Genomic DNA, 24027 nt, shown 5'->3' with positions numbered 1-24027 from the left:
TTTTCCTTCTTCTTTCCTTGCTAGAAGTACTTAGCCCCAAGCTATGCATAGCATAGTACTGACACCTCTTTCTCTTTCTCTTTCTAGGCTCAACATCTCACTCATTATGGAGGGATGCTGACTCAGTTTTTCAGGAAGGTAGGTGGAATGTTGTGGTACGGAAAATGGCCCAGAGATCACCTGTGTGTTTGTGTGTGTGTGTGTGTGTGTGTGTGTGTGTGTGTGTGTGTTGTATACCAGCAGCAAATCTAATGGTTGTCTCTAACAAGAAGTCTTTAAATATATGGGTATACGAATTAGATTCTTTTAAATTGATCTATACTTGTAAACACTGTGGCATTAATAATTAATGTCCTTTTGACGCTACCTTTGGTATTTACATAATTGGCTATGACTGACCCTACAGCAGATTTTCGACCTTTAGAATTGATTATACATACATATTTAGCGATAAACGTTAAAAATGATAAGAGTAAATTTATAGAATTAAATATTTCATTGCCTTCAAAGATCTGTTTATTATCTTCCCAGTGGACGCATATCTGTGGATCTTGTATCGATAGTGTTTGATCTGCGTAGTTGAAGCACAAGGAAGCCGGGAACGAGAAACGGTTCCGTCTTCCGCCATCTTTCATTGAAGAGTTAGGTTGAGTGTTTACGCGCTGGTAGCCTGGTGTGGGAAATACGCGACTTACAGCACTTCTGAAGGTACGTAGTAGCTTGTTTTATTTAGAATACTTACTTCTTAATTGTTTAGATTTGTATTCATATTTGATATTAAGTTAATTTCGTTTTTTGGATCCACTTATTCGTTGCACGCGCCTTATTTTCAGCCGCTAGTTTGTGTTATCGGAAGTAACGAATCTTTGTTAATGAAAAGTAAGTTTCGTTCCACAAATATGTTTGTTCTAATCAAATATTCTAGTTTTATGATTTTTATGGTACCAGCTTAGTAAGATTGATTGACCTTGGATAGTGAACGAGACGAACTCACGTGATTAGGCAAGTTGTATGCAGTGAGATGTTGGTCCGCTTGCTAATAATAGTAAAAATACTGTTGCAGACAAATTATTGATCGTAAACGGAATAGGGGTATAACGCTCTTGCGCTGACTTCGTAGGCTTAGCTTCAAATTGGCACTTCAGTTTTACTGAAAAAAGCTATAGGAACACGCTGGACAGTTTTAATAACTTACTTAGTGAGAACAATTGAAAGGTGAAAGTAGTAGATTCGATATCATTTTCGGCGTTTTTGTTATTTTAAATTCGCGTTTTTTCCGGAGGCTTAAAATTATTCTTTGTGATGTATTGTGTAAATGATCGGGTACGCGGGTGGAGGAGAAATTATCTAATATAGCTTGAAATCCAGAATGAGATTTTCACTCTGCAGCGGAGTGTGCTCTGATATGAAACTTCCTGGCAGATTTAACCTGTGTGCCCGACCGACAGAGTTAGTCTCGGTCGGGCACACAGTTTTAATCTGCCAGGAAGTTTAGTAGCTTGAAATGCTATTATGGTGTCGCTCCGAGGTTCCCGTTATTAGTTTCCTTCCTTGGGGAATCTGCTTGTAAGCACGATTTCGATTCTCATATCTAGGTAAAGGCATTGTAATTGTGCAGCTTTAGTTGGATCTAATGTGTGTGTTGAAATTCATATGGGGCATTGTGCAAGAGGTGATAAATTTCCAGCACTGTTACAAGCAACGTGCACTACCTTGTTCTGAGCTAATGTTCAGATTTCGGCTATTGTGAAAAGAGTATTTATGATAGTGTCATGAACTTTACAATTGTTGTGCTTTAAGCGTTTTATACCTATAATGTGCTTTTGGAACTAGCAAACTCTGAAATGCAACAGACTTTTTGAAAGGGAGTTCCTTTCACAAGCCTTGTGGCAAAGATGGGTGATCGCTATGGTATTTTCACGGAATATAAGTAGGCTATGGCATTTGTATAGTTTAGGCTTTGCAGGAAGGTAAAGTTCTGTTGTGAAAGGCTCTTTTATTATTGATCTTGTTTTCTTACAACCTAAATTCTGTAGAACTATGCTGTCCTCACTCAAGATTCCTGTGATGAAGGCTACAATAACTCATAAATGATTGTACTTCGTGCCCCTCTCAATTATGTATTGTCAGGTGTAGCCTCCTGCAGTCTCCAGTTCTAGTGGACAAGTGTGTGCAGTGGTAATGAGGTTATTTTGTTGGGCCACTGTCACAGTAACAATACTTAATAGAATTGCAATTAAGGTAAGTGATTATTGTTGTAGGGCTTGTACATTGCAAAGCAATCTGGGCTCGTAGGGTGTAGCAGACTCTTAATAGGTTCGATACTGAATGAAAAGGGGAAAGTATCCCCAAAATGCTGTTACTAGCACCTGATGTGTTGTAGCATGAGGTGAAGTGCCATTGATTCCAGAGCAATAATTGTCTACATTGAGCAGTTGTGCAGTGTTAATAGCTGCAGTGACATATTTTGGTATTTTCTTTTTTCTATGTTTTCAAGTCAGTGAATGTAAAAACAGAACTGGTTGTAGTGACATGTTGAACTGTACTTTGGCCTGAGATGTAGGTTAGATGGAAGATGAGTTGAAGCCAACAAATGCGTAATTAAAGATAAAAACACTGGTTGTGGTGACTCATTTGTAGCTTAGCCTGTCCAAAATGGTCCCGGCTGATACCATTGTATCCTCGTTAATGTTGAAAGCTGATGAGTTGTATAGTATATTCCTCTTTATCTGAGATCCTGATATAGGTGGATCTTGTTTCCCATTGATTACTACTATATAATAGTCTGTGACAGAGCATGCTTTACCTGCTCCACCCTCTACAAACACATGGGAACTAAGCAAGTATTGCATTGCTTGTGGAGGGAAGTAATTTGTTGACATTAGGTTCGTTTGAGCAGTTACCAGTTAATGCACATGCACAGCTACGATGTACGCAGACCTTTCTTGGTGCTTGCTCTGCTAATACACTTCATGGAATTTCGTACGTGGTGTGGCATCATGTGACCATGTGCAGCTCTGCAGCATGTTGGGAGATTATGTACTTCGAGCAATTGTTTCATAATATCCCACCCAGATAAAGGATGCAAATCAGGAAGCAGTTCTTGGCATACTATTATTTGAAAACTAGACTCCACAGCTCAGTACCATAACATTTTGCTGTGGGGTGACTGACAGTTTTTTTACTCTGCAATATTATGTAGCATTTTGTCAGGTTTACATCTACATAGCAATACACCTTTCTTGCAAAAAGTTTATATAGCCAGAATGAAGGACAATAAATTTAAAGACTGTTCCAAAAGTGTAAAAAATTAACAAGGTTGTCTTTGAGGCAAAGAAACTGTACCACTGACAGTTTATATTCTACTCTCGGAATAAATATAAAGCCATGTGGGGAGTTAAAATGATATCGTACGCTGCCAGTCTACAATTTAGCATAGAATGGCATTCTATAAAGTTAAGGTGTAAACACAAAGTAAGATTACTTCAGGCCTAAAGGAAGAACTAGGCAAGTGCCTTGTGATTGAAAAACGCTTTCACAGAAGGCAGGTTTGTAAATTTCTGCTACAGCTGTCAATATATTTGAAGCAAAGTATTTAGTTCAAAACTACTGACCAAATCTGCCTAGTCAGCTTCAAGTCAGTGTTACATATGTTTGTACATATGTAGCATTAAGAAATCTTAGTATCATAAAAGGAACAGGACATCAGACTACTCCAGCACCATCGGAATTTCATAAACCACACAGAAATGCTTCATTTCACTCTAGTTTTACGTTTCTGTCCAGAAGTACCTGATAGCTTTTCTATGTGGTTTTCATGATAACCAATTTTCTTGGGGGTCTAGTATTGTATTCTCATGTTTGGTTTGTTCTTATGTCATTTGTCCCAGAAAATGAAAATTTGCACTTGAAATGGAACGAAGTTGAAAGTAGCCAATAGTGCAGAATGAAACACTTCGTTTAAAGTAAGCTGCCTCAGCAGGAAAAAATAGAAGCAAATTTCTCTACAAGAGAGACAGGATTGTCTTCATTAAGACATTAATGGTTGATTGTTAATCGTGTGGATATTGAAACTACTTATTTTGGTCTTTCATGATTATGAGAATGTATATTATTTCACTTGATAACTCCGTCACAGAAATGTTTAGTTTTAATTTGACAGACTAGCAATATCATCCCCCCCCCCAACACACACACACACACACACGCACACACCCCTTGCTCTGCACATGTGTGAATCAGGCAACTCGGGCATGGTAGAAAAGCTTTTCTGGGTAGTATCTGGCTACTTGCTGCTACTGCTCATGTTAATTCAGGTCTGGGCATGTGGATGAGCCTGCTGGCGACTGCTCAAATGAACCTATGCCTTCTGTTCAGGTGTTTGTCTGCTTGTGGATCTGCTCATTTGGAACTAATACACATTTCATTGTTTTTCCCAACTACTTTGATTTTGTCAGTGTCCATTGGTAAAACTTATATTGGGGTGATACTAGTTGGGCAGAAGGATTTTTGTATCTTCAGTGTAGTATGTATTGATCATGTATAAGCAGTGTAGCTCAATTTTGTCATGAGCTCAGTGTAACTGGGCTGTTTTCAAGAAAATCTTTAGCTTTGGAGTGAACTAAAAGTTCTTAACTGCATAGCATTGCTGCATCTGGATCCATATTTCATACTTTCAGGCGATGTTCTGGATTTGTTAGGTCAGTGTCAGCCATGGTGCTTTCACTCTGTGGCTCTTAGGTTAGAACCAAAGTTTGTATAGTCCATCGGACAGTTCAATGCAATGAGGGGTGTTGAAAGTGATATTTTGTACTACCTGGATGATTCATTAGCAAGTTTCTCACAGCCTTAACCACATTTTACATAATTGACATTGGCTCAGTTGACTATAGACAAGTGCATCTTCTGCTGTGCCCCTGTTGTTTCTCTCTTGTATAGTCTTGTCAGTTTTTGAATGGTCATTTTTGTGTACACATTAGTGCCGAATTGCCAGATAAATTTTTGCTGTGCAGTTTGGCATCTGAATGGTGAAAGTGAGGTATTTTCCTTTCTATGGAAAAACTGAAATGTAACAAGAAAATTGGGAACAAGCAATAAGAGCCTCAAGAAAAGATATACTTCATGCTGTTTTGTACCCCTTTTAGGTTGGAACAATTCTTTGAATAAACACAAACTTAGGGAACTTTCCAGTGTGCTTTGAAAACAAAGCAAACAAAATAAGGTTAAGGCCACAAAGTATAAAATCCATTTTTGTTATAGAACTGAGATCTATCAGAATAGATTATCACACACACACGTTGGCTGCTGATTTACATGCAGGAACAAGAGATTTTGAACAGGTCACTTTCACAAAGCAGGCTTTATGAAGGCTGCAGGATAACTTGAGTTGAAGACAACAAATATAGACTAGCTCATGACCAACTGGATTTGCTTAAGTTTGTAGATGGAGGGGAGTCACTGGTGACAATTTTTTACATTACATTGACAATTCAGCTTACTTGCCACAAATTTTACTGGTTTGGCAACTGCTGATTTTTGAATGCACTAATGTTTAGTTTACATTGTCAGAATTTGGGATGTGGGCTTACTTTCTTGTTGTGGAGCATGTCTACCTGTTGATCACATTAGCTACTTACAACCAGTTGCTGACACCAACTAGGTCCATCAGAATGTGCAGAGGACTGTGCATTGCACATAATATACATAAAAATATTGCTTCTATTTGTAATGATACAAGTTTTCTGAATTTCTTGCTGTAGTTGTAAGTTTAGCCGATGCTATAAATCAGTTACATTTCACTGAAGATCTTTGATGTCGCTGACTTACAACTAAATTGTCTTCCTTTAGGGTATGTGGGTAATGTAAGCAAAATTAATAAAAGCAAGTTAAATTTTGTTTACAGATTATTAACATTGTTTTATATGGAACATAAGGCACTGGTGCTAATTTTCAGCCATGTCACCTGGTGACAACTGCCCTCCAAATGACACATAAGCAGTTGTATGTTATGTTGATATGACAATATTAGTTGGTGGAGCTAATGAATATAGAGGTCAACAGGGGTGTCCAATCCCACCTGTTGGCTTTGACCTGTGACGTAAGGGTGTTGTGGTGTGGAGTTCAGTTATGAGTGTGTTGTGATTGTAGATGCCGTCTTGTTGCTGTTGGTGGTGTGTGTATGGTCCACGTGTTATGTGGTGTATTGGGTTCATTTGGATGTCTTGACTGTTGAACAGAAATTAATTTCAGTCAGTTAAAAATTAAGTTTCCATTTGTTATTGTTTAATGTTACTGGTTTAATGTTTAACTCGCGGTAAGTCTTTTAATGAAATTTGCGAATTCTTTTGTTGGGTATGGATATGACTTCAAAGTTTGATCGTGTATCTGCGGGCTGAAATGGGGGACAGCATGTTGTCTGTCATGAAGTTTCTACAACTTTTTGGGCTTGTGGCGGAGATAGTGAAATGCAGCGTATGCGAGGTGTGTGTTGGTGTTGGATCTTTTTTGTAAGTAGTCGTTTTTTGGGTCTGTTATCCTGTTCTGATTGGTGGGGTTTTCATGTGTTCTTTGATCAGTGTTATTTACTGCTTGCGTTGGTGATTGATGATTTGGTATCGGCACTTGTGGTTGATTTATGTATCTTACAGGAAGGACTCAATTTAAATTTTTTAGGTATTGTCAGTTGTATTTGAGCTATAAAGGTCATGGGAAGTGACAGATTCCAATTTGTCATTGTGTGCTTTGGTATTGAGCTACTGTTGACCTGTATAGATCAACAGAAGTGTCAGATTAGTTTTAGTTGTTTTGTGGTATTGACAGTTTCGGTGTGATAATTTTTGGAGTAGTCTGTTTCTATTTTGTGGTATTGACAATTGCAATTCAGCTATATAGGTGAAGGGAAGTGACTGAGTGGTGTCAATATTGTAAGTGTAGAAGAATTTGGGAATTTTGTGTTTTTGTTTTGTGTGGTTTTGGGTTGTGTTCATATTCAGTTCGTCCCCACCCAAAAACCCCAATTTTGCACGTTGGTTCTGTTAGCTTGATTTTATTTTTGGAGGGAGATGTGTAGAGTATAATGTAAAGGTTATATGGTAAGATTGAGCTGTAGCATAGTGTGAACACTATTAAAGGCTAAAGGGTAAATAAAGAAACCACATATTGCAAGAGATACGGCTTTTGTTAATGTTAAATACATTACATTATCTGAATGTATGGGGTCATTGGTTTTCCCAAAGACATTTACATTGCTAAGGCTAATTAGATAAAAATGTTTCTTTTTTGAGATTGTTAGGTCTGATAGTATGTCTCCTTACACAGAAATGGATTATATGCATGTTTCTTCTTGAATATACTTGCTGAGTATAAATTTGTTTAGCATTGACGTGACGTGCTGCCTGTACGTCTACTACATGCTGCAGTGCTAAAGGACCTGTTGTTGATGTGTTAAACTTTTTAAGTTACATTCCATGTTATGCTTGGTTTTTAATGTGAGAGTAATACATAACACATGAATAAATTAAAGTATGGCTTACCTAATTGGAGTGCCAGATTGCTTTCATAGAAATGGGACCTGTTTCTTCCTCAACCCAAGCCTGTACCTAATCTCATTAACAATTTTGTGGTGGACAGTAGTATATTTACATATTGTAGTTCTTGTAATGTCACAATATGATGCAATTTCCTAATAAAATTTATTTATTGAGCTGTTCTGCAAAATTTAAAGTGAAGGAGAAAGGAAAGCTTTCTAAATTTAGGGAAGTCTATGCATATTGAAGAAAAGCAATTAAGGGAACTAGTCTATCCAGGAAGCCTTAGGTGACAGTATGAAACCTGCTTGACAGTGGGCAATGTTAATATTTTTTCCGTAGTCAGTTAAATGTGTGCAGAAGTGGTAACATGCAGTGTAAGCTGTTAACAAATCCAGTATTCTGAATATAGTATTGAAAATATGTAAATACAAAGTGTACTGTTGTCAGTATGTTATAAATAGTAAACAGAATTATTTATTGGTGAAATCATAGAGCTGAATTGGTAAATGCAGTTTTTTGCAGCAAAGTGAAAATTAAAATTTGTTTTAGCTTGAATTTGAGGAAAATACTGTATCTTTTGAAAAATAGTTAATACAGACCATCAGTGGCAAACCCAATCAGCATAAGTTTTAATGTATACACGCATGCACCCATGTGCCCACTACTGCTTCCAGCTAGAATTACTGGGACACAGGTCAGCAAATCCTGTGTGAAGCCCTGGATAGTTCTTCAAAGTCTGCACGAATTTTGTTCAGTGCTTAATAATAATTGTTGTCGGACTTGAATTTTCTCTCCATAAACTCTTAGAAGCACAATTTCTTTGCTGGCCATTAAGTAGCTTATCTCATGACATGTAGTTCTTTACAAAATAAAGTTCTCGTAAAAGACTTGGCTGGCTTTTTGTTGGGAGAAGAAAAAATACCCTTTGCCTTCACCAGAACTTCTATTTTTCTATGTGATTTGTTGCATTAAATTCCTTTCGAAGCTTAACACTTTTACCTAAAATGGTGGGACTTTGTTTACTTTGAGATGTGGATGTACAAAATTTTTCGGCTGAACAATCTTAATTCTGAATGAGCATTTGACTCACTAGAAGGCAGCAACAATACTTTCCTTTGGATTACTGAAGTTTCTTGTATTAGCTTATTAGGATACTTGACAATTTTTCTTAATTTGTGATTTAGACAGGTTGCAAAGAAGTATTCAAAATTTCTAGTGCTGCAATAGCAGCAGTTTGTCATTTTTGACCTCATAATGCTATATCATAGTTTTCTATGCTAGATATATCAAACTCCTACATATGAATTTTTTTCTGGCACTTGTCACAAACTGTGACTTCATGTTGCAAAGGTTTTATATCATCCATTGGGAAACATTGCCAGTTTTTCTAATGAGTATTGTGACCCTTTCTATGAAAAGGATAGAGCTGAAATTTTAAACATTTTGTAATACTACTTGTTTAGTTTCCATGTGTATTTATATGGCTCAAAAAGCCCTCAATACACAACAAAATGTGTAACTGTGTACAGTGGAATTTTTCCTTGACCTATATAGCTGAAAAAAGGTTTCACTACAAAAAACCAGGCTCCAGTGTCATAATCTTGATTGAATACTTTTGTTAACAGTTAAGTATTCACAACCTATCTTTCCCAACTATTATATGATAAAAAGCATGTGGCACAACAGTACTACCCTCCTCAAATAAGACACTAAAGTTCTCTTGACTACAAAGCCCTGAAAGCACAATTGGTATACCCATTCCCTAAAATAGCCCGCACATTCTCAAACCAACCTGAGGATTACTGTACACAAACTGCTTCTTACAGAACTGACTCATCAGTTTAAATGACAGCAGCAAACCCACCCATCTTCCCCTATACTCAAAATACTCCGAATATGCAACAGAAAGAAAACCAGTGTAACACAGCTCTGACTTGTGTGCACTAAAACTGAGAGATCTTACAACAAAAGTAATTTGTAAGCAACTAAATCTCTCTGCCAAGATTTCTTGAACCAGGTACCATGCCATATTGATTGCCAGATGTTGTGATGACACCACCATTTGTATATGTCCCTAATCTGATGCTGGAACTCTTCTCAACTTCCCAAACAAGGCACCTAACACTATTAACCCAGAAAGGTGCAGAAACTTTATGGGTGACAACATACTGTTGCCCAAAGCAGTATTTAACAAAAAGCTGATAATCTGATAAGCTATATCTATTGCTAACAAAAGACCATAAAAATGTCAATATCATTCTGCATAGCAACCCTAATGCAAAACCTGTAAAATACTGGAAAACCAACTCCCAGAAAACAAAGTACACTCTACCAAATATGTAATACACCACTGACTACCCAACTCAAACCCATGTTACTACAGTGATGACACTCAAATGAACCCACTAAAACACATTACACAAACAACTCCACATGCCAACATTCACCACCAGGCTGTGCCACCTAATGCATTACCAGATCTACACAATCAAAAATACTGCACCAGTGATGTCACCCACTGAAATGTTGTTGTGGGGTGGGTCAAAGCAGATGGATGGAATATGAAGTGTCCAATGATCAAACATCTGCACAGTACAGATATCAAACCAGTGCTGTCTTGTTTTGGAAAAAAAACTTGTTCAATACGCTTACCTGTACATGGTAACAGCAAAATCCTACTTCTGCACTAGCACTAGCTTTTTCTCTGGTTTGGTTTTCAGCAGTGTTAATTGTACAGTGTCATTCATCAGTATGAATAGATTTGACACATCTTGCATGTGGATCACTGAATTCAGTGGAGAAATGGCAAAACACTTGTTTTTTCCCAGTGTTGGCAACCTCAGTAGTTGCTGTATCTATAGCCTAATTTTAACAAGTTGTCGTGTGACATTTAATCTCCAAAGTTGGGCACATTGTTGCATCTAGCACTGTCTGCAGACAGCTGCCACAGGCAGTGATCTCTTCTGATAAATTGCTTTAAAGCCTCCATCTTCCACAAAAATTGTGTAAAAAAATAAAATTCATGTTGATGTTGGCCTCTGTAGTGTTTCACTATGTCAAATCTGTTCATAATTAGGAAATAGTGATGCTAATTAGATTCAAACAAATTAAATTTTTTACATTTATAAACAGCTTCAAACTTTTGTCACTTTGAACTAGTTCTTTCACAGTAATACTTTCTTCATCCATTACTGAAATCTCGCTTCGCAAAAAATATTGACACTTTCGTACTTAATTGTTCTGAAGGTAGCACTTTTATGCTGTTTCAATATTTATCTCTTTAACAAGCATGAAGTTCAAAGTATCTCCCGTATAAAGTTGTGTAAATTCTGAAATTTACATGTAATGTTCTTGGAATTGTTGAGCATGTCAAATTTTCTTATTTTTAAAAGGCCCAGTGATATGTTGATTAAAACGGAAATTTTTGCATTCAGGAAAGTTTCCTTCTACTTGCGTATCTCAAACTTATGCTCATGAAATAAATTTCTGTACACACAATGAAACACATTTAGTTAGGCTTAACTTGCCACACATATGATGGGGGTAGCTGAACAGTATTTTGTCACAACAGGAAAGAGAAATTAATTGAAATAGTGAAAAACAAAGTAGTAAGCTTTTGTTCACAAAGTAGTAAGACGTTCATTAAAGTACACTGTACACTGCGTAGTATGAGTGGGAAGATAACTGCTTAATTCAGTTGGACAGTGGAACTGTAAGTGTTGCTCTTACTGACAATGACACACTATAGTAACACACCTTAATTGTTCTTTTGTCACAATGGTTAGGAAGTAATCTGAGCCCTTTGTGCCCCCTTCCTGTTTGTAATATATTTATCAGCTTCGTCCTCACATCTGGAAGTCTCAGGGAATTCTAAGTTTGAGTAGCCACTCTGTCACAGTATCTTAAATTTCTCTAGCCAGCAAACTCCTTTTTCCACACCTCACCCCCAGTTTACTTTGTGGTACCCTTGTCTTGTATAACCTAATGATAAGGAGTACCACACAGGACAGATTCTTTTCATTAACTTTTGAAGCAGTGTCTTTAGATAAAAATGAAGCCTTTTGAATTTTTAGTGTATGTGCTACAGTTAATTTTCCCACTGCCGATCACAGCTTCTATACTACTGCTGTTGGTATTCTGTCCAGCCCTTTCTAAATTGTGTACCACATCCACCCATTTTTCAAGCCATTTTATCATCAGACTTTGTTCTTACAGTCTCTAAGAAACTGGCATTGCCAGGCTGCAATATCTTTTTGGTCCATTAATAACTTGCAGCCAGAAATGGATTAATAGTGGAATCCTAACTTTATCAACTTTTTAAAAGTAAAATTTACTACCCTGAAATAGCTCTGAATTTGATACTCCCTGGAATAATAGGCATATATCAGATTACAAATCTAATCTTCCTGAAGAGATGAGATTTGTGATTTTTTCTCAAGACTCCTCTTATTTGTCAGGCATTTCCAATTTGGATGACTTGCTTAATTCTTATTTTGTTAATTTGCCCTTGCAGTTTTTCAGACAGTTAACTGACTCCCCCCCTCTCTCTCTCTCCCCCCCCCCCCCCCTCCATCCCTCCCTCATTATTACACATTCACACTGCTGATGACTTTTGGAAAAATTTCTAAGAGTGTGCGTCCTTAGTCTTTTTGACTAATTTCGTCTGCCCAAGAATCTGAGGACAGGCAGGCACAATGCTTTCGGCAGGGCAGTGCCAAAGTGGCAACACAATGCAGGCAGATCAGGCCCTTTTGGTGTATCGGTGGTGGGAGCTGTGCAGCACACTACCTGTCAAGTAACAAGTTGAAACCAGACTGGAATAGTTGTTTTGATGATTGGATACAGTCCACAATGTGCTGAAATACTTAATATTGATTGAAGCGGTTACAGATCACTCAAGTACATCTTTCAGTGATCTATTAATACTGGAGTGATGTATTGGGATCCAGGAGTTGCTAGTGTTTATTGTAAACACTATGTAATTGTTTATTAGGTAGCTGGTGAGGAAAGCCAAATCAGCAGAAGGGTTTCCTTCGATATTCACCAGTCATAACAATTTTAATAAGATTATCTTGTTTTATTCTGTACATTTTCAGGGTTGCACAGGTTCTGGGAATCAGGGAATTTCAAAGCCATTGTAAAAATTTGAAGACATTGGAAAATCTTTTTTCTCAGTAGATGAAATGGTTTGTTTACTGAGGCATTGTGCATCATTGCTGCCAGGATGCAGCTGAGTACATGTGTTGTTTCCCAACTCTCTTCCCACTGCTTCTCCCATTCCTACCACTCCCCTCAGTTTGTAGTCAATGCTGTCTTCACTTCTTGCCACTAGCCTAGCAGCTGCTGATGAGAGGCAGGGAGGCATGAGTGGTTTGTTCGGCTCTGATTCCGAGACTGTAGACGGAGTGGTCGGAGACAGTGGCCGTGTGCATGTGCTGTATCTGAGTGAGTCTGCAAACGTGTGTGCTCTTATTTTCTGACAAACTATGGCTGAAAATTTAGTTGTAAATGTGACTTTCTGTGTGCCTGTCTGCACCTCAGCAGTCATCTTTATGGTGAGTTGCTATTTATCCTTGTTATTGATTCTCAGAATATTTGAAAAAGTTATCTGTTGCATAGATTTATCACTGGTCTAATTTCATCAAAATGCTGTCTGTGGCTTGTGAATATAGTGGATTTCCATGACAGGCCAAACTGTAGGCCATTTCTGTGGGTATCTAATGGCTTGGGTCTGCGGACCTGAAGCCATTTGGTTCCCAGTAATGTGTAGGCCTTGCGCGTGAGAGTTTCACTGGTTTTCCTGTAGGCTGGGTCCGTTTTTGTTGCCGATTTTTATGGTTTATCCATGGACCCAGGACTATGGTGCTCATCAGCAGGCCAGAGACCTTGGGTGATGGATTTCAGGAATTCTTCTCCACATTCTTCCAAGAGGCCTACTTTTTTGAGGTTATTTCTGAAATTAGTGAAGGTATTTTAGCTCTAGTCTTGCGATTCCAAGGAAATGTTTTTTTGTCACCGTGTTTTATTGACGTGAAATACTAGTGGTTGCAATGAAACACATCATTTGGCTTGGTTTCTTGATCTGAAACATTTCATTATAAAAGATGTTGTTAGTACTAAAGATTTCTCACATCAAGAAATGCCATCTGCTTGCAAGTTTTAGATATTTCCTTATTTGCACTATTATTTCTTGTACTACAGTTGCAAAGACATTAACTTACATGTTATACTTGAGATCCCTAAATTTGCCAGGGAAGTGCTAAAACATACCTGCAAATAAGGGAAATATCAGAATTTCACTTGGGTCATTCCAAGTCAAAGGGAAAAGTGGTTCCCAATTGACCATCTCCAAATCTAATAGAAAATGGTTTGGATGTTCCATATGTCCTTGGTGATTTCAGTTCAGTATCCTCAGTGAATTCTTAGGGGCTTTCAAAAAGGGGCAGTCACCTTTGAATCACATCTGAAGGTGCAAATGTGCTAAGTTTGTTAGGCCTTTTTTAAAGTTCTAGCAAACATTGTCATTTGCTTTAATATACACAGACAACTTTTATGCTGAATCACACCACGGTGAAAAATAAGGATTTATTCATACCTAAATATAGATACAAGCATCTAAAGTTTGTTAAACTATTGAGAGCCATGGTTAAACTATTGCTACTTTTCATATGCCAAAATCATACCAAACTTAAGATGGTTATTCATATCTGATGTCTATATTGACCAGATTTAATTAAAATCGGAGGCCAAAATTTTCTACTTGCAAATTTTAGGGTAGTTTTGGGGCAATATAATTTTTGTCTTCCAGGCAGCTGGTGTGCTTTAAGCTTTCAAAACAATATTAAATATCTTTCATTTTGACAAGTAATAATACATTTCAAAAGTTATAATTTTAACACTTTGATGAGATTGAAAAGTGAAACATTTTGCTCAAGTCCATAATTTTTTATTGGAGTGTACATCAGTTTCAAACATTAATTTAACACATAGTATAAAAACAAGTATTGTACAAAACACAGCAAATTTGCAGAACAAAAATACTGAAGTCAATTCCATTTTTGGTTAAAACTTCTAAAATTTTGTTGGGCAGATTATGGATATCTGTATTGTTTTCCTGGTGATGCAGATAGTGCTTCTAAAATCGTGAAGATGTTACTCAGGAATCCAGCAGGTGTCTGCAGCAGTTGGCCAGTGGCAGGAACAAGCAGAACTGTGTGGGTCCATAAAGCTGAGGACATTTTCTTAATGTGAAGTTTCCAACCTACCAAAAATTGCCATACATACAAGAAACATACTGTCCTTGTTGTAAACTTGGACTTGAGACTGCTGGAATTTCGTCTACTTCGAAGATGTTAACTGTGAATGTTGCAGCATCATTGGAAACTCTTACTCTGTGAATACTGTAATATCATTGGAAACTGCTTACTCGGAGCAGATTACAACAGATTCTCTCTTGTTGCAGATATTGTATCCCATGGTAAACTTTTGTTTCTTGATTGGGATGGATTTTTAAATTTCTCTTGTACATGAAGATTTACACTGGAATATTACCATCAAAAAATTTGAATAAATCATATGGAGTCAATCATTGGTTATCTAAGGCCTTCTGCACACTAGCACAGGCTTAGTCCTTTTGCTGTTCCCCAATGCCATCACAAGGCAATTTACTGTTTGTTCCACAAAAATTCCATTTGGCAGTTATGGCAAAATCCTGTTTCTGCAGGCATAAATTGATGCAACAGTTCTGACATGCCTCCAACATGTTGGTGTAGATCCATTGCTTGTATTCTTTTGGGTCATAGTCTTTAGAAGCCTCAAAGAAAAGCTTCTAGTTGCAGTTTTTTCTGGAAACTCCTCACTGTTGCAGCATGCAATTTCATTTCAAACTGCACAAAGTTGTTCCATCGCACCCTTCTAGTAGCCTTGGATGGATGTTGCTGAATCCAACATTAATTTGACATTGATGAATTGTACATATACACAGTGAATGTGATCCTGAAGCACCAACTGTAATACACTGTTTTGGCCTGAGCTCACAAAATTTTTAGAACCCCACTTGATTTCCATTTCACTTATAGTAAGCAATGAATATTTCTTTGTTACCATGGAGCAGGTGTTTCTGTTTGTGAATATTTCCCTATTTATTCTTACTGCAACACAATTATTTTTGCCTGGGTATAATGAGAAAACTCATCTTCAAAAAAGTGAATACATTTACATCATTGAGGTTTTCTCCTTTCTGGTTTGCAGTTGTTGCCAAATCCCATCTTTAGTTTCCAAGCCTCCTTTACCATCTTTGCTGAAACAGCAAATTCTTTAGCCATTTTTCAATAATGCAACTATTTGGGGCCAGGGCCAAAATTTGAACTTTACTGCAATTGCTTGAAGTGTGAAGCTTTAAGTTCAATTAAGATATCCATACCTTTACAGGCACTCTTCTGTTTGTATCTGAGCAATAACTACTTCGTTCGCACCAACAACTGTGGCAATTGCTTTAATATTGCTGCCTTGGGCTGGCTTTCAGAACTTTACACTTTTTAGCAGTAAAGCATTATCCATGTCTTCAGTTAATGGTGATTCTTACCTAGCCTGGTGGATGATTCTTTTTGGGCTTTTCATGTCTAAACTTGGTACAAATTTTCTGACCAAGTTTAAAAACTTGGTCAGTCAGTAACTTCAACCTGTCAGGCATTGCAGTGGTTACTGGTGTTGAAGCTGCCTTGGTTACATTTTTTCTTTATCAAATGAGTTGTAGCAAGTCTTCTGGAGGGCAACAAAGCATTCCATTATGGTCGTTTAGATTTTATAATCTTACATGTATTTTCTGAGGTTTTATTTTAATTTTCTATACTGTAAAATAATGTAAACTTCTTAGTAGCATAGTTACATTCCCTAAACCACAGGAAAATCTTACACTGTTAACACTCCAATTACACATTTTTGATTCGCAACTTTAAATTTTATTAATTTTTGTATTAATCAGTAATCCATTTTCCCTGTTTTTGATAGGTATTACTCACCAATATCACACACACACACACACACACACACACACACACACACACACACACACACACACACACACACACACACACACACAAAATAAAATCTTCACATATAAATTTTGGACAGCTTTGCAAATTTATATTTTTCCATCTGAGCATCCAGTGATAATTACATTTGATATATAGACATCATAGGTAAGGAAAACTAGCAATGGTTGGTCAAACCATGACTCTGAATAGCAATTTTAGAGGCTTGTATCTGTATTTAGGTGTGGTTAAATCCCTAATTTTTGCCATGGTGTAATTCTGCATAAAAATTTGTCTGTACATTAAAGCAAATGGCCAAATGTTTGCTAGAACTTTTCTTTCAGGTAAACAGAATTTGACCAAAAACTACTCCAGAAGTACATGACTTTTTGTCAAAAAATTGTATAAGCTTTGTCAAAATTGAATAAACAACATATTCATAATAGAATGAAGATAAAACCACTGTTGGTCACAAGGTGGTGGTTCATTTTCTTGTAAATTTGTTTCCCTAAACATAAGAGGGACCTTATACATACTACACATCTAGTCGGGGTGAATTTGTTGTTTCTTGGAACTACATGCTGTGGATCTCCATTTAGCTCTTTCTGGCTGATATGAAATTTAGACTTAGACTTCTGAACAATAGGTTTCTTCTTCTTGAACTTCATAATGCTGCCCAGAGTTTGCTATTTTCCCCTTGAAGCCTCCAAGGCTGAAGCCACTAAGTCCGTTAGCAATTTGAAGTATGTCATTAGTCACCTTAGGCAACTTCTTTATTAATGATGATAGCCTTCGCCACCATTTTCTGCTCTTTCACATACTCCCATCAGCTGGTCAAATTTATCGACTCAATTCATGCTGGCATTCTAATTTGAGAGCAATGGAGCAAGATACTTTAAATTTCCACCTTCCTTTCTAGTAACCTCTGCTGTTGGGTAATGAAAGCTTGAAAGCTGGTGGACAGATCTCTCATCTTTCCACTTCATCATACTCAGGTGTGTGTTGCTATTAATCCAATGAGTCACCCCATTTTATTTCCTTGTCACTTTTCATCATAGGTCAAGACATTCTACTAGGATTCACTGTACAAGTATGTGTTCTTGCAGATCTCAAAGGAGATCTGGGCTAGTGAAATAATTAAGTGAAATCTGCAGTTCTAACCTTTAATGTTTTCAGTGAAGTCTTTTGCAACATTTTCTCCTTACTTCTTTCCTACGACATTATCGTTCTTTCCACTGTAAATTTAAAGTTTCCCGGCATAGCCAGATTTGCCCGCTAGTTCCCGCAGCCTGTAGCCTTTTGATAAGCTTCATTGGCAAGCACTGTTTTAAGAGAAGATATTCCTTTAAATTTAATCATGGATTTGTCCACTGCCATACATTCATTTGGATTTAGTGCTTTCTGAAAGTTGTACAATTTTTATTAGGAAAGGATGCAACTTACAAAGTTTATTGTAGTTGGTGTGTCCTTGTGGCATTTTACTGTTGTCATTCAAATGTAAGTTGGTGAGACACCACTTGAAATGCCTCCTTGACAGCAGTTGACTCAGGTAACTGTCATGTACATAAACACCTGAACTCCAGTTACCTCTAACTAGGAAGTGGTTTTAAGTCCATCAAGATATTTCTCTGAGAAAGTTTTTAAGTTTTCCATGGATGCTGTTACATAAGAAACTATCAAGTCAGATGACTGTTGCGCATACAAGTTTGCCTGAAACAAAATTAACTCCATATATATTAACTGAGGTGGTAATGGTGTACTTAACTCCACGATAAAATCACTGGGATCACACTGGGAAATAAATGCAGGGTCATCATCAGGGCATTGTTTTGCTCCAATTATGTTCAGTCTTAGTTTGATCAGCAATCTTAGATGGGTCTGATGCATTGTGACAGTTGGTGGTGCAATCACTGAAATGGAAGCTGGGCACTCATCCTCAGAATCACTTGATGTATCAGAATCAAAGAGAACATTGTCTGTAGTTCAGACGATACAATAAGAACTCACTGCTGTTACCTTTGTCTCGAGTATCTAATGATGTATACTCTGCAGGGGCTTTCAAAATTTCAGACTTGGCTTCCTGGCCCCCTCATTATTACTGAAAAGTGGAAGTTGATGTATGGTGGTACATATTTTGAACTGATGAATCTACAATTTTAATAATTTCTCATTAATCTGACACACAAACTAATAAACAAATGCAGTTATATATTACATATGAAAATTTGTTGGAAACTTCCCTCAGCAGCTAACAATTAACAATGTGACATCAACAGTGCCTTCAGTGTTCTTGAGTTCACCTGGTGTAGGTATATGAAGTACTACTGCTGTTGCAAGAACCCAGTAACAACTGCCATCTGGTTAATACATCTAAGAACATGCCCTGCTAGTAGTTAATCTGCCACAAGGAACAGTTCTATGCATCCAGAAACCAGACTTGATAGTTAAGAAAGCCTAGCAAACTTGGCATATTTGCAACTTCATAAGTGATGTGGAGGTGAGTAGCCTCTTTCAAATCTGTTAAGAATTAACCACTGAAGATACTGAACTGAAATTTGGTATATAACCATGGACTACAGAACCTTCAAACAGTTTCATAATGTTTCAAGATGGTGGAGTAGGGACACTTTTTAATATTGGTCCCTTTGATGTGGAGTGACCCTTGGGGAAATACGTGGCTACTGTGATAATGTGGTTTCCTTTAGTTGATTACTAATCCTCTTGTTTTTTACTGTTTCTGGCCCATATAAAATTTTGCAACAAATATTGCTTTGCTAAACTTTTGTACTTCAGTGATCAGTGTACCATTTTGAAACAACTTTCTCTTTCCATGGTGTATAATAAATATAGCATTCATTTTTTGAGTAGTTTCAAAGAATAATGTTGGCAGTTTGAAATTTTGTATTCTTTATACTCCTAACCACTGGAAAGGTTGTATTTGGCAAATGTTTTCAGTATACAAATTTAGTGCTTTCCAGTGCAATAAATTTCAGTTACCTAGTTCATATCAGCAACTAAACTATTGCATAATAAGTTGTTGCAAAGACCAGTGGGGAAAATATTGTAAAAAATGTTTAGAAGTATGTTAAGGCATGTCCACAAGTAAAACTTTTGTAAGTGCTTCTTGAGCTGTTTACATTAGGGAACACATGGCTGAGCACTATGGGACTTAACTACTGTGATCATCAGTCCCCTAGAACTTAGAACTACTTAAACCTAACCAACCTAAGGACATAACACACATCCATGCCCAAGGCAGGATTCGAACCTGTGACCGTAGCAGTCGCGCGGTTCCGGACTGCACGCCTAGAACCGCTAGACCACTGCGGCTGGCTTTACATTAGAACACAAACTTCAGCTGGTTTATGCCTGCAAGTTGTTGGGACAAGTTTGTCAGTAAGTTGCTGCAAGTACATGCAGAAGTGTTTCCACTAGATGAGCCATAAGCTAGGCTAGTGGATGTTAAGTGCTGTGCTAATAATGAGGGCAGCTGCTATTGTTTATTAGGAAAACAGATGAAAATAAAGTTGAGAAACAAGAAATGTGTGGGTGAAGAAAGTGTTGTATGTATTAATCAAACTCTTCAGTGAATTAAAAATCTGAGGACCTCAGATTAAAAACTTTGCAGTTATTAAATTTGTCCATTGTATAATAAAATATTAGAAACCAGGATACAAAAATTGACATCACCAAGGGATCAATTTATAATTCCAAGACTTCTGCAAACAGTATTTTTATTGCAAATGCAATGCATTTGAAAATAGGATACAAAAATGCTGCAAGGTATACCATAAAGAGGTGGCATTTAAATAGCTCCTTGATTTTTGCAAGCAGTCTTCATTGCAGATGTAATGCATAAAAGATAAAAATCAGCTAAAATTTATACACCTCTACTGTTCTGATGGAGCAGTCATCAGTTGTTTGTTGCACTTGTCTGACTGAGCAAATATATTTTTACATGCTTAAATTCATATTTGTGCCATTCTTTTCCACAGACATTTACACAAGTTGTCTGAGTTTGAGCAAAACTGCTGACAACTGGCAGTTTGGGTGGGAAGTTGTGGCAAGGTTAAAGACAACCTTTTCATTAACTCATAGAAGGTACTTAAAGTAGAAGGAACTTGCAACAGTTTGTTAGTTTACATGCATTTTTAGACCATTCCCAGGATACATTCTTATAGCTCACTGAAAAGCCCCCCCTGCCAAGCCAACTTTACCATTTTTCTATAACTTGGACCTCTGTCATTAGCCTTCAGTGTTTCTAGGCTTGTAGTATTTAAAATATCATGTTCTGTTACTCTAATTTTCTTGTCCTTATAATTGTTTGTCAACAGCCTAGCACATCAAAAGTTCTGGTTTCAGGTTCTCCTGAAAACAAATTTGATCCTCTGAAAAGTTTTCTCATTTGACTCTATTGTGAGCAATGGCTGTCGCAATGAGTTTACCTCAATGTTGTACTGCATTGTATTTTTCTTGAGGCTGAGGACTGACTTCCTTAGTCTTATTTTATAGTTACTTTTTTAATATGCTAAAGCTATCAGTGCCTACCATGTAATCCTACCACTTTTTCTGAAGTCTTATTACTCTCAGCTTCTTTTTTTTTTGTAGTGTGCCTCACATGTTCTTTCCCCCTCATCCACTGCACTCATTCTTGTAATAAGGACTTGTTTCTTCTACAAAATGAAACATTTATCATGCACTATTTGCCTTTCTGAAGCTGCATCTTCACACATGTTGGGACAAGTTTAATGTCAGTAATTGATTTTCACATCTTGGTTTATGTATGTCTTGTAAATTGGTGTACTTGTTGTAGTTCTCAGTTTTTTGTGTGGCTGGTACAGTCATCTTTGTAGTTTCACATTCTTCCATTTCTGCAGTTTTTGCATGTCTTGTGATAAATTCCTTCTTAGCTTTCTTGTATCATCTCAACTTCCTGTATTTTACTGGCATTTCATTTTCATGTGCTCCTTACTAACATGGTGATATAAAGAAAATTCATTTGGATATTAGATGGTCAAAAATGTTCCATTATTTTCAGTATATGGACTAATGCTCAGTATAATTTCATCTACATTCACATGATTACTCTGCAGTTAACAATTGTTTGGTAGAGGGTCCATTGAATGACCTTAAATCTATTTCTCTACCATTCCATTCTTGAACAGTGTGCAGAGAAAATTTAACACTTGAATATTTCAATGTGACCTCTGATTTACTGTATTTTATCATTTCTCCTTATGTAAGTGGCTGCAAACAAAATATTTTCAGTTGGTGTGGAGGTGGTTTAAGTTGGTGTTAGATGTTTAATGAGAACCTACCAGAAAAGCCTTTTTTAATGATTAACATTTCAATTTTGTGAGAAACAAAACAATTGGCTCTCCTTTGAATGTTTTTGATACCTTCTGTCAATCCTGACTGATCCCACGTTGCATAGCTGTACTCCAGAGGTTGAAAAGTGTAGGGCATAAAGTTTCTTTAGTATTCTGGTTGCATTTTCTACATCCATAATTGTGATCCATCTGCATTTTGTTAAATGTGCAGCTTTTTACAGATTGTTGGAAGTTGACACTTCATGGTTGCACTTGAATCCTGCTTGTAATATCTTCACTTGTTAGGAAGATACTTTCTTTGTAGATATAAGCTATTCCATTTAACATTACTGTCCATACCTAAACCACCCAAATTATTGCTTGCTTTCTGGAAGATGTCCATAGTTCTGCACATAAGGTATTTTCTGACATCAATTCTTTGTGGTAAAGATTGATGTGCAGTCTGTTTGGGAGCAATGATTGTGCACAGGTTTTTTGGCACTATTTGCCTTTCTGAAGCTGCATCTTCTCACAATTTCTCATTTTCTGAGCCTGTAATGCTGTTTCAACCACGTTGTAACAATCACCTGTGCTTTCATTTTTTGTTTTTGTTCATGAATCTTCATTTAATCAGCAGCTGAAAAACTCTTCAGCAGTTCTATCAGCAGCATGTTGACAGATCTTTAATTTCATTGCCAACACTCCTTTACAGGCCTTTAAACTGGTTTATTTCCAAAATTGTCTTTGTAATTTCTTTCATGACTGTTGCGTCTTTGTCATTCTCTTCTCCATTTTGTTGAGCTCAAGGATGCTTAGGTTGCTAAATTCCTGTAACATTTCCACCTGTTCTGTTTGTAGCATTCCACTTTTATACTGGTAAATTTGTCACTTGTCATCTATACATATATCACCTAACATACAGCCAAATGGGAGCCAGATTGTAGAACTGTGCATGCTTCATTTTCTGTGAAGGAATTGGGAGGTGGTAGTTTGATGAATCACACATACTAGTTTCAAGATTCTCTTAGGTAATTGATTATATCCATTTTTTGCCTTCAGGAGCAGTTTACTGCTGCTAAGATGAGTGTTCTTTCACCACAAGATAAACTAATTTATTCCTACCATAGCAGTCTGCTTACTTTCTGCTATGTGTAGGTTAAGAGTTCCTTGCTTTTGAAATGTGGTCAGGTCACAAATAGATTCTTGTGTTAATCTATGTGAAGCAATGTGACTAAGATATTTAAACAAATGGAGGGGAGATGTAAAGAAATGGTACTGTTTGGAAAGTTATTGTATTATGAATGAAGATGCTCATCCATGATGTCAATAGTTAGCTGCTTACTTCATCCTAGCTTGTGCTATTTGTTAAATAGAATTCAAGCTTACTTAGGCTCCTAATTATAGTTTGTCAAGATTGTGTAACAGCTACATTCCCATCACTGGTTTGAAAAACTATTGCCATGGGAAGATGGCACCAGTGTACAAAATTGATAATGTGAATGTTTTATTAGTTTATCTTGATATAATGCTCTTATATAAAATAGGCTTTATGTACATAGGAAATCACCTGGCATTTTCTGAATTGACAGAAAAATTGAAAAAGTAAATTTGTTGGGTCTGGTAGGAATTTCAGTTGTTGCTTTCAGTTCAACCAAAAGTGAAGTACTATTTTGACTCAGATGGGCCAATTAGGACTGACTGAACATGGTCATCTGTGTAATGGGACATTCTTTACCAAAGAATTTTTCTTAGGATGCAACATACATCTACTATTTCAGCAGTACAGTGAAGAATTCTGGCGTTATATTTCGTTTAACCCCAATAAATACGGAAATAATTTTGGGGTGCTAGAATTCGAACTTGGAAAAGGAGCTAAGTATACAAAAGCCTTACCAATAAATTTGACAATAGAGGAACAGATCATGACCATCTAGTGCAGAGCTCTTTTGCGTCGTTGGTAATAACGTCAAATAACAGTTCGGAAAAATCGTCCTTAGCAGAAAGTATGTTTTAACGAGGAGTGTGATAATGGCCGCTCTTGTGTTCAATTTTTTTCGTCAGAGGTTAAAAATTGAATTATATGGTTTTCGTGAGTGTTCAGTGTCGGCTAAGAAATCGATAAAATTTAGGTGTAGTAGACGTTGCCAAGTGGTGCTG

General features: G+C 36.9%; 1 protein-coding gene across 2 annotated transcripts in view; it reads left to right on the top strand.

Moving 5' to 3' along the window:
• Window positions 1–518: 518 nt before the first annotated feature.
• Window positions 519–24027, top strand: part of LOC126273062 (heterogeneous nuclear ribonucleoprotein K-like) — a 61298-nt gene continuing 37789 nt past the window's right edge. Inside the window, exon 1 of one of the 2 annotated variants that reach the window (XM_049976466.1) lies at window positions 519–708. The gene's annotated coding sequence lies outside the window, so the exon portion shown is untranslated. The remainder of the gene's footprint in view (window positions 709–24027) is intronic. The other variant, XM_049976468.1, reaches the window with a different exon arrangement.

This window comes from Schistocerca gregaria, chromosome 5 (assembly GCF_023897955.1).
Source record: "Schistocerca gregaria isolate iqSchGreg1 chromosome 5, iqSchGreg1.2, whole genome shotgun sequence".
Taxonomy (NCBI): domain Eukaryota; kingdom Metazoa; phylum Arthropoda; class Insecta; order Orthoptera; family Acrididae; genus Schistocerca; species Schistocerca gregaria.
Note: the sequence above shows the minus strand (reverse complement) of the source record. Positions and strands in the feature narration are given on the sequence as shown.